The 11433-nt window shown below is 42.1% G+C and overlaps 1 long non-coding RNA gene across 3 annotated transcripts; it reads left to right on the top strand.

Moving 5' to 3' along the window:
• Positions 1 to 3: 3 nt before the first annotated feature.
• Positions 4 to 8227, top strand: LOC146718957 (uncharacterized). 3 transcript variants are annotated; one of them, XR_014920667.1, is made up of 5 exons: positions 4 to 700; positions 4497 to 4577; positions 5298 to 5347; positions 6002 to 6250; positions 7612 to 8227. It is a non-coding gene; the product is annotated as an uncharacterized LOC146718957 (long non-coding RNA). The 3 variants fall into 3 exon arrangements; XR_014920666.1 differs by lacking the exon at positions 4 to 700 and adding an exon at positions 2684 to 2839 and having other exon boundaries at positions 3632 to 4577; XR_014920665.1 differs by lacking the exon at positions 4 to 700 and having other exon boundaries at positions 3304 to 4577.
• The last annotated feature ends 3206 nt before the right edge of the window (positions 8228 to 11433 follow it).

Genomic DNA, 11433 nt, shown 5'->3' on the forward strand with positions numbered 1-11433 from the left:
CGCTTCTGGCTTGTGGTGCGCGTGACTCCAGGATTTAACTTGTCATTTAGCAAAACACTAAGAAGAACTAACTCACGGAGAATGTGTTTACTGTGTATCTGTCGGGTATCGTTTGAGCTACATGCAGTTCTTCAGAGTCTCCACTAGATGGTGCTCTGTAGTGAACCAGTGCGGCTTATGGGAACCTACCAGGGACGTTAAACTGTGTGTTTTCAAAACAAAACAGGAACTTTTCTGTAATTGTTATTGTTTATCTATTACTTAATTACTTTGGTGTAGTTTGAATGGCAGTGATTGAGGTCTTTATCAGTAGGAAATGTTGTAAAACCTTTGAAACTACAGTTCAAAGTCCAAATTCAATGCCCTCTGTTACATTTTCCAAAGCTGCCCTGTGGGCCAGATTGGGGTCTTTGATGGGCCGATTCTGGACCACGGGCATTGTGTTTGACACCCCTGCTCTAATCTGTTTTTAATAATTAATTTTTTTAAAACACCTGACCAGGTGTGGCAGTTTCTCTTCCGCTGAAGTGTCCTCACTGGTATTGCGTACTGGTGATGGCATCCAACACGTCCCTAACTCCACCCTATATCATAACCTCCTGAAACAACCCCTATACTGCCGGTAAAACGTCTATAATGGGGCAGGGGTCTGGAAGAGACCCCAGAAGGTGCAAGAAAAGAGCAGGAGTCCCTCCTTCAGGTAAAAATGTTGAGGATCTGTTTTGAACAAAGCCATGTAGCATATTAAAAGTAAAGACTGTCAACCTGTATGCACAAAGGCAAAGGGATCAGCATCCAGGATTGTACCCAGATCTCTGCAGTAAAGGTGCAGTTGAATCCATTTTAAGTATTGAGTTGGCCCATTCATTTTGTGTGCTGGTAATTGTTGCTTTGTTTTGCGGTTGGAGTTGCAAAGGTATGATCTTAGGTCTGGATTACTGTTGCAAAACAGTGAAAGGGCCAGTGATGGAAGCAGATACCGGTAAAGCTTTGTGGTTTTGATGGATCATATGGGTGGGGTGTTCAACCAAAATGCTTTTTTTTAAACCTGAGACAAACTATGAGTGTAAATATGTGTTAATTTACCTGTGATTAAAACTCAATTACTGGGCTCTTAAAAGAACAAATGGTAGCCGAGCTCTGTTTGGTTGCCTTTTTTATTAGTTATTTTGTGGCTCCAAGCAATAGGAAAAAAATACATATTTAAAGTGAATGGCTGTGAAAGCTAGTCGTATGATTTCAGTTTTTTTCTTATCCACACAGCAGCCTGGAGAAACAGACCTGAAAGCTGCAAATAGCTTGATCTGTTTCCCAACAAGCAGAACAGCTCAAGTTCATGTGCCTTGCTCAAGGGTCACAACTTGCATCACTAACAGCAGGAATTGGGAAAGTTGGGTAAAGGTGACACCACTTTGGATTAGAAGGAATTGAGGAAAAGTGTGGGGGTTAGCACTGCTGCTTCAGAGCAAGAAGGTCTTGGGTTCAAATCCACCATGTAGTTAGGGCCTTCCTGTGTGGAGTTTTCATGTTTTCCCTGTGCCTGTTTGGGTTCTCTCCGGGTGCTTCGGTTTCCTCACACAGTCCAAAGACATGCAGTTAGTGGGTTAACTGGTGATTCTAAATTGCCCATAGGTGTGAACGTGAGTGTGAATGGTCATCTCTCTGTGTTAGCCCTGTGAGAGACCGGTGACCTGTCCAGTGCGTATCCACCTCTTGTCCTAAGACAGACAGGATCGATTCCATGCTCTGTGACCCTAAATTAGATGGATGGCATTTCTTACGGGCAAAGAAATCAAATATAGCTCCCTCAACTGTGACATTTGTTGAGGGAGCACACACACACACACACACAAAAGGGTGTGACCTTGACCCAGTTTTCACCCAAATTAAGTCAGCTTGAGGTGTTACTGGTGTCTACCATTCCACAAAATTTTAAAATGACATCTTGAAGTCTGTGGCTGCTAGACTCCTAACAAACAGATAAAGAAACCACAACTGATCGTATACTCCCTCCCTTGTGGGAGAGAAAAATGTTACTCCAAATAGTTTTTTGTTCTCCACATAGTAAGCAGCCATAAAGTCTACAGTTACCAATTCTGGGTAAGTCATTGAAAAAGCTTAAAGGTTTTTCAGGATTGAGTTTTGGTAAAACATTAAATGGACTGCTCATATTATCCAAAAAGCAAACCATCAAGCGGGAGACCTTGTGTATCTGTCTCCAGGATGGCAGACATGCAGGCAGGCGCATTTCTGTTGAATATGTCCCCGATCAAACAAAGATTTAATATTTAACATATAAGTCCCTCAAGAGCAACTAGAAAAAGATTAACTGCATCACAAGTGGCAGTGATTGCCCTGGTGAATTATCTAAAACATAACAAGTTCCACATGAGTGGTGAATTAAAGGAAAAACAAAACAAAGAACAATGTGAAGTTTCTTGGGAAGTGCTCCAATGTGCCACTAGGACAACTTTACTGCACCTTGGCACGATGCTGTGACTGAGTTTCTAGTAATGTATTTGATGAATGGAACACCTTTTTACAAATGATGTTCCCTTATTATTTATTTTGACGATTCTGCACTACAGATGGGGGCATTTCCATCCTAGAAGAAACAGCTCCCATTAGGATAGAAGGGTTTTATCACAGGATGAAGATGATTTGCTCTTTTTTTTTTTGCCACCAGATCCCTTTTCCATAGTGATTTAATGGTTCAGGTTTTTCCTTTAATTTGTCACCCATCTGTGCATTTGTGTAAACTGTCTCTACTGCTGCTTTTCTTATCAGTAGGTGGTGCGAGGTTGGATCCAGAGGTGCAGACGTGAACCGGTGTGAACCTGTGAGTTCCAGTGTCATGGATTTGAGTTCACCATCCTCAGTGACACTGGTGCTGTTGTTTCACAGAGCTGCTCGCAACAGCACCAGATCAGTTCAAGAAATTAAGTCTGCTCACTTCCAGCCAAATTACTCAGCCAACATTTTGTGTTTTGACAAAACACGTATTTGCCTTCGTTAGAGCTGATCCAACATTCGCCATATGTGAACAGATAATCTGCTCGAAACCCTAATCACAGATAATATCACAAGCGATCTGGCTGTGAAATGCAGATAAATTTGGCAGAGAGGACGAAAACGAAGAGGGTGTCGCATCTCTATCTAAATTGCAAACACGAGCCTCACGAATGCCCGCGTTCATTTCACGGCAATCCTGCTTTCTGATTAAAGCTCGCCTGATTTTTTTACCTGTAGCCTCTGTAAAATTATAATGACGTCATTCTTTCTGAGAAAGTGGCACATTTCTTTTTTTTTTTGTAGGAAAACTGCATAATTCTAACTCATGAGATGAATTTTAAAGGTGTTTTTCCACAGCGGATCTAAAGTATATGCCGAGTGTCGTGATAATACCCTGCCTTCTGTCACCGGGGGTGGAAGAATCGCACAATTACCTCGAGGGCTCGGGAAGCTCTCTTGCATAAATCACATCCACTTTACGCTTAAAATATGTTAATCCATTAATATCAAAGGGCATCGTCTCTCCTTCAGCACACTCTTTGAGCTTTGTCTAATTTCTAATTCATTTAGACCCAAAGAAACATAATCAAATAACCACTGTTTACAAAATGTGTTTCAGTCTGAAGTGTCCACTTCAAGTCTCCCACACACCGAGTAGAAAATACTCCCCCAAAAGGTGATGATTTTATTTCATGTAGGAGTTTGAAGATAGGCAATAGTTTGCATCGTAATACCACTCAAATCCTTAAATTATCTTCTGAAGACATTATTCCTGCCCCCATTCTGCTTCTCCTTTGTTCTGTTTGTGATTGAAGACAGGTCAGAAAATCAGCTACCCTGCACATCGTGTTTCTGGAAACTCTTCTGTTGTCTGCAAAATACATGAACACAGATTTTAAACCAAGTAAATATGATCCAGAGTTGTCTCTTCATTTGAAAATGACAGGCTAGTTCTCTTTCACACATGCCCATGTCCAACATCACTTATACTGTAGATTCATTTTGAGATCTTTTAATTTCTAGTTACATGAGTTAAATATTTGTAGGAATCAAATCCCTGCTTGCACCTGACTCATTTTAGATTAGACTAGAAAAAGAGAAAATGTATTCTTTGTTTTTGAGTTTGAGTTTGTACAATCTTGAAAGTCAATAATTGGTAGGGCTCCATCTTTTTTGGATTTTAACTGCCTTTTGTTCTACTTTCTCTCAACACGATCACACACTGCTTCAGTAATGTCGAGGTCCAGGCTCTGGGGAGGCCAGTCCACAACTGATAGTGTTTACTGTGTGATTTTTCTACTGCATGGTGGATCTGGGATCATCTGACAGCACTTTTCTGTGATCATAATTCCATCAGTTTTCTGTCATACCTCTCTCCTGACCTCCAGACATCCCCCAATAAGACCTGTTGCCACCACATTTTCAGTCAGTTCATGTGTAATTTGCCATAACTCCAACTTTTCTTCCTGTTTCCCTTCTTTAAGAATGACATGATGATTTCTGGCGAGGCTTCAGTGAACAGTAGACGGATCAGCTGAAGAGCCAGATGCATCTCTCACATCCTGGTGAGATATCTGGTGTTTCCCACATTTTCTCTATTTATTAAGGACATGATTTTCAGTTCTTCTGCTGCAGATAGTTCTCAGTACTTCCTCAGATTTTTTTTAGGATGCCATGCTAACACTTGCCAAGTTTTCGGCAAATTTCATGTCTGCCAGACTGTGTTATCTTTGACATTCCTCATGGACTAAAATAGAAGAATGAGAGCAAAATATCTGTTTTTTGAGGGGGTTTTGGCAACAAGCTGTTGGTAACAAACTGTCTAAAGATAATCTAAAAGATTACATGTATTTATCTGTGGCTACTCTCGCCCGTGTTTTTCTTAATTGCTGTTGTGTCATTTTAACATGTGTTTGTCTCACTTTTTCAGTTTTTTGTAAACAGCTCTCTTTGGAAAAAAAGACATCTTGATTTCATTGAGAATACCTGTTTAAATTAAAGATTTATTAATAATTATAATAATAATTACAGAAATAGTTAGGCACAGTCCTTTGACGTTGTTATGAAAGAAGATGTGTTTATGCCTCAGTCAATAAGAAGGCAGTAAAACTGATGATGATGATCCTCGGTCTAATTTAAGAAAACTGGCGTGAGAACGACTCAGGTCACGATCGGATGGAAATATTTACCAGAAGCAAAATTACGTAAACACTGGAGGTGAAACATAATTTGTGATGCTTCCTCATTTTTTTCTTTTCTGTCTTTCTTTTTTCTGGATGAATCAGCAGAGAACACTGCATCGCTACGTTTTTCTGTAAAGTGCAGGTGTACCCTGGTAGGTTTTATAACATGCACACACACACAGACACACACACACGGACGCGTAAGCGTGTATGCATGTTTAAGTAGTACTCTTTTGTGCCTTCTGTGGTGGAAAATGCATTATGCTGAGCTTCAGTCAGACAATACAGTGTAATGTGCGTGGCAGTCTGCTGCCGAGATACGCATCAGCTGTGTACCTCTGTTGTAAACTGAGCTCTCTGTGTGTCTGTAATGACACCGCAGTGGAAAAAAGTCCACTTCCTGGACAAGGTCAACATTGTTTTGGAAAAAATAAGGACTCATTATTATGGCAGGAATGTGTGCAGGTTTTTGGGGTTTTTTTCTTTAGCCCTGCTTGGAAAACTGGCCACTGTGTGGAAAATGAGGACTGATAAGACTCTCTCTCCCCCTCTTTCTCTGACTCACGCTTTCACTTTCATTTTTTTTCTCAGTCATGCTCAGCCACATAAATACAGATCTGCCATTACTGGTCAAAGGCTTGGGATCACTTCAAAAGATCCTTTTTTGATAGAAAAGCACATTTATTATTGTCTAATGGAACAATATATTGATTAGAAATTGTTTAAATAACAATGAATTCCTAATGGAGTCACAATATTAAAACCATTGACAGATGACTTGAATAACAGTCATTATCCTCTTACAGTGCAATGTTCTTCTGGGGAACTTTGGGCCCTGTCTCTTTGACTGAGTGTGCAGTGTTTTGGTAATCATGCTCCCTGATGGCAGCAGCCTTGCCCAGCTGGACAGCGTTGACCCAGCTTCCAAACATCTCAGATGTCAATGCAAAGCATCAGTGGGATGCTTTGGAACAAACCCAATCCATGGAGTCCCCAGACCACAACGCCCCAAAGCTGGACACCACAGAACAACCCAACGGGTCATGTGTACATGGGTGAGAGCACGAGGGAGGCCTGCACAATATTTATGTTTTCAACAGAACGGCAGTCAGAGAGTCAGCAGAGACAGAGCTGCAAAAACCAGTGCCATGTCTGAGGCTGACAAATAAAAGGAAAAGTTCTTAGCACTCTAAGGCCACGTTCACACTGCAGGCGAAAGCGCATCAAATCTGACTTTTTTGACCCTATGCGACTCATATCCGATCATGGTATGACAGTGTGAACAGCAAAAACTCCAATATTTTCAAATCCGACCTGGGTCACTTTCGTATGTGGTACTGAATCTGATACATATCTGATGTTTTAGAAAGCGACTGCTGTGTGAATGGTCATGTCGCATTAAATCCGTCTTTTACGTCACTGACACAAGACAGACGCCTATTATCAGCGCCCGAGAAGACATCGTGAACGCTTCCTGGCCATCCAGTCTAGATGTTAGTGAAACTGTTGGAAAGACAGCGTTGTGGAAACGTGAACATTTTATTTGTACTGTATAATCTGCAGATTCTGACAGAAATCTGCAACTATCCTTTGAAGCACCGCTCCTCTAAAACAGCAATAAGGATCATTATTAGGCCAAATGTAAATAACAACATAACTTTATAACTTAAAGCAAAATTGGAAAACGTAAAGTCTGAAACAAGTGTTTCATATTAAGGCCATCAGTCAAACAATAGTGTTTGGTCTGGGTCTAAACAGAGCGCGTTGTGTGTGACGTCTTCTTTTGCGCATGCAGGCCGCTTTGAGGGTTCACGCTAGAGCGCGTTTGCTGTCACATTTTATTTGTAGTGTGAACAAGCAAACAAAAAAATCGGATTTGATCAAAAAATCGGAATTGAGCATTAAGACCTGCAGTGTGAACAGAAGGAGGTAGTTTTGCGGCTATTCGGAGACTGTAATCATAAACCATTCAGCCCAATGGTTTAATGATCAACTAGCCATCTAACATTATGTACTTGCATAACACAATGTGCCATTGAAACACAGGAGTGCAATATTCCATTAAATATCATAAACAGTTTATAATTAGTGATTGTGTAATTAATCAGAATTGTTTATTCTTTACACAATTCTAAGAAAGAAAAAACATACCAAGGGCGCTGTGCTAACACTGCTCCATAACAGTGGTCTAAATTTCATAGGTACCTTAAAGTAGCACCAGCCAGAAGAGGGTGTGCATATAACACAAACGTTGCATCTATGACTCAGCGTACCTCATCTAAAGCATCGCCGTAATAATTGATTATGAACGAACAGTCGACACAGTGAGAATCTGTAGACTTTCTGAGACCTGAACCTTTAGTCCTGCACACAGCAGGTGATTCCTTCTCAGGGACTCTTTTTGTTTTCCTTGCAGACACGCTGAGAGGGAAGTGAGGAAACTCTCCCCAGAATGCATGTCAGAGATATTATAACAAAGAGAGGGAGGGAGAGAGCATGATGGCACCTAAAGAATCCAACACTGGGATCTCTGCTTTCAATACGATACTCCCGGACAGACTAATAGATAAACTGCTGGAAATTGGACTTCCTTCCACCACCTGCCGCTGGATCAGAGACTTCCTCTCAGACCGTGTACAGAGAGTTAGAGTGGGGCCTCATCTTTCCTCAGCCCTCAGCCTCAACACCGGCTCTCCACAAGGCTGTGTACTGAGTCCCCTACTGTACACTCTGTACACACATGACTGTGTTAGTTCCCACCCAGACAACACAGTCATCAAGTTTGCAGATGATACCACTGTGGTGGGGCTCATCTCAGGGGGAGATGAGACTGCATACAGAGCTGAAGTTCAGAGGCTGTCAGATTGGTGTGCAGACAACAACCTGGACCTCAATACCACCAAAACAAAAGAACTGGTAGTTGACTTCAGAAGGAGGAAGTCCGAGCTGCAGCCTGTCAGCATCAACGGGGAGTGCGTGGAAAGGGTCTCCAGTTTCAAGTTTCTGGGTGTGCACATAGACACAGACCTCCAATGGAGCTCTAACACCTCTGCGGTCTTAAAGAAGGCCCAACAGCGTCTCCACTTTCTGAGAATCCTCAGAAAAATGGACCTGAAGAAGGAGCTGCTGACCGTCTTCTACCGCTGCTCCATTGAAAGTGTGCTGACATATTGCATCGGTGTGTGGTTCTCCAGCTGCACCACAGCACACAGAAAGGCACTCCAGAGGGTCATCAACATGGCCCAAAAAATCATTGGACATCCTCTTCCCTCCCTGAAGGACCTGTACAGCACTCGCTGTCTCAAGAGGGCACGCAGCATCCTACGGGACTGCACACACCCAGGACACCGGGTGTTTAAGCTGCTGCCGTCTGGCAGGAGGTTCAGGCTGCTGAGGTCCCGAACAAATAGACTCAAGGACAGCTTTTACAACAGGGCAATAGCCCTGATCAATGTAAATAGCTGACCTGACTGGATACCTCCCTGGACTTTTTAGGGGGAGGTAACAATGTTTAAAACGATAACAATAATATTTATATTTATAACAAGGTGCAATAATAATTAATGTGCAATAATAACAGTGTGCAATACACATACACTTATTCTTCTTTTTTATACTAAGTTAATATACTGTGTTGTGTTGTTTGTTACGTTGTGATGTGTCATATCGTGTCGTGTTGTGTTATATGTAGTGCCGACGTAGGACAGTTTTTCCAATTTCATTGTACTACTGTACTATGTATGACTGTGCAATGACAATAAAGAGTTATCTTATCTTATCTTATCTTATCTTATGGGAGAACTGTGCAACAGCAAAGATGGTCTCCAAAAAGAACACGGATATATTTAAAACCTTATTTGTGGGCCAAAGTCTGCAAACCTGTTTAAGCTGTTTCTACTCAGAATACATGCTTGAAATTAAAGTTCATTTAGATCAAGCTTCAGCATAATTGCCCAAGTAAGTGTTGGGAAGCATTTCAGTAGTGGCAGACTAGTTTCAAGAAGCACTTTGGTCCTAATAAATCACTTTATTACTACAATCTAACTTAGTAAAATGGAACATGTTGATTGTATAACACCACAAAATGTCATATTTTTGTCCTTTCCGTTGCTTATGCACACACACATGCACACAAAAGAAAATTGTTTCATAATGGACCCTCTTCAGCTAAATTGGTCGTCCCTGTGTAATAAATGGGCTTCACTGGGAACAGCTGTTGCTACTCTGCAGGCACAGGGAACATTTTGTGACGAGGACTCTGTGAATATCAACAGGTTTTTAGATTGTTTTTCTCTGATTAAGGGCACATTATTATGATGTTAGCTGCTGTTGTTTATCACAGCGGCCCCAAAAGTGCTTCAAGTCCTAAAGTGAGTGCCGGCGCGTTTTCGTTCTCTTCTTAAAACGACGAGTATGAAAACGACTTTTATTTTGCGTACTGTGACTTTTTCTACAGTTTGGATTTCAAGTTTTAAACAACACTGAAAGACTGGCTGCTGTGCATCCAGCAGTCTCTCCAGCACGTTTCTCCTTTAGGAGGCCAGAAAAGGGTTCGTGTCTCCCCCCCTGCCCTCCCAGCCACACAATGACTGCTTTAATTTCCATTACTGGAGAAGCAGCCAAGCTGGAATGTATTAATATAAAGTGCATGATTCAAGTCAGAAGTACTGCAAATATTCGTTCCCCTCCACTATACAGTGTCTCCCAGTTTGAGGAGAATCTGTAACTGTGATGTCAAAGCTTAGAAACGACACATTGATATCAGTGGTCGGGACAGGCTGTAATTTTGGCCAGAGTCGAAGCTTTCAAAGTGGCGACGTCTATATTTATAAAGGCACTTTGTGTTCTAACTTTAGTGACCGGTGCTCAGCACAGCTCTGGTCTGAATATGGACACACATCCTGACACCGTGCAGCCATAATGAGCAGTCTCGATTTGTGGCAGATAACTGCCGGAAGCTTTGTCCCCACGTTTGTTCAGCCCGAGTGCAAAACCTGCAGCCAGTGCCAAGCAGGTCACCGCTTTTACACGAGGTATTTTAGGGCTCGCCGTTGAAGGAAATTCTGTGGAAGCTTAAGCAGTTCCTCATCTAGGAGTTTTAATTGGCTTCCCAGGAAAGAGAATAGCATTCATAACCTTGAATTAGGAGGCGATGTGGTAAGCTACTGTCAGCTGATTGATGGTGAGTTGAGCTGCTTATCCTGGTGCTGCTGGATTTTATTTTTAACCTGGTGGCACCTGACAGGCCCAGGGCATGAGGAAGACCTCGGGTGGGGAATGACAACAGAGGATCGACACATAAATCTAGGCAAATATGAAGCTGCAGTAAAAAGAAAAAAAATACTGCAGAGGGAAGATGTGGAATACGTGCTGATGTGGCGGAAAGAGTGCTTTCTTCAGAGTGTTTGGCCTACATTTGGTTGTTGGGCACGCCTCTTACTCTTGCACTTGATGCAAATCAGGTGTTGGCTTTCATCTCAGTATTCAAGCAGGGTTTAATCACAGTGGCCGCGTCTTGTGTCGTTACTAGGAAGGCAGAAAAACAAGACAGAGCTGGCCTAATTTTTTCGCAGCACGAAGTAGCTGCGGTGAAAAATCCAAGCCCAGCTGTAGCTGATTACTGAGGGACAACGGGTTCCAACCTTTGTACCACGATTCCCCCCCCCCCCTCACTCTCTAATATTACTTTAAATTACTTTAAAATAAAGACTCTTGCCTGCTCAGAGGACTGTGCACACTGTAAGGCAGTATTAAAGCAGTTTGCCCTCAATGGGCAAACAGTAACATATTAAGAGAAGCCTTGCCACTCAAAACAAACGCATTCTAGCCAAGAGTCAGCCAGAGGCTCGTGAGCTCTGGGTTAGAGACGTGCTTAACTGGGTAAAACAGCTTCTGCGTGACCAGACTTTATATGCTTCACTTCACTTTGTGGATCACATTTAAAAATGTTCAAATGGGGATTTCAAGTTTTATAAAGAGAAAGAGCATTGGTGTGTACTGTGACCTGGGAGGGGCTCTTTTACCCTCTAAGGGTGACTCAGTACTGTAAACTAGCAACACAAGCACTGCACATAACTTATATAGACCACGAACATCAAAAACACACACTTTGAGAACAAACCACAGGGATTATGTGTGTGCAATAGTGTATTACAGTAACGTAACAGTGCCGGGTATCACGGGACAGCCTGTCACTCAATCAGCCTCACACCCAGTGCTGTCCCTCTGCAGTGTAACG

The sequence above is a fragment of the Copadichromis virginalis genome, linkage group LG1, assembly GCF_057382275.1.
Source record: "Copadichromis virginalis isolate Kocher_CV1m ecotype Utaka linkage group LG1, C_Virginalis_male_GT1.1, whole genome shotgun sequence".
Taxonomy (NCBI): Eukaryota; Metazoa; Chordata; class Actinopteri; order Cichliformes; family Cichlidae; genus Copadichromis; species Copadichromis virginalis.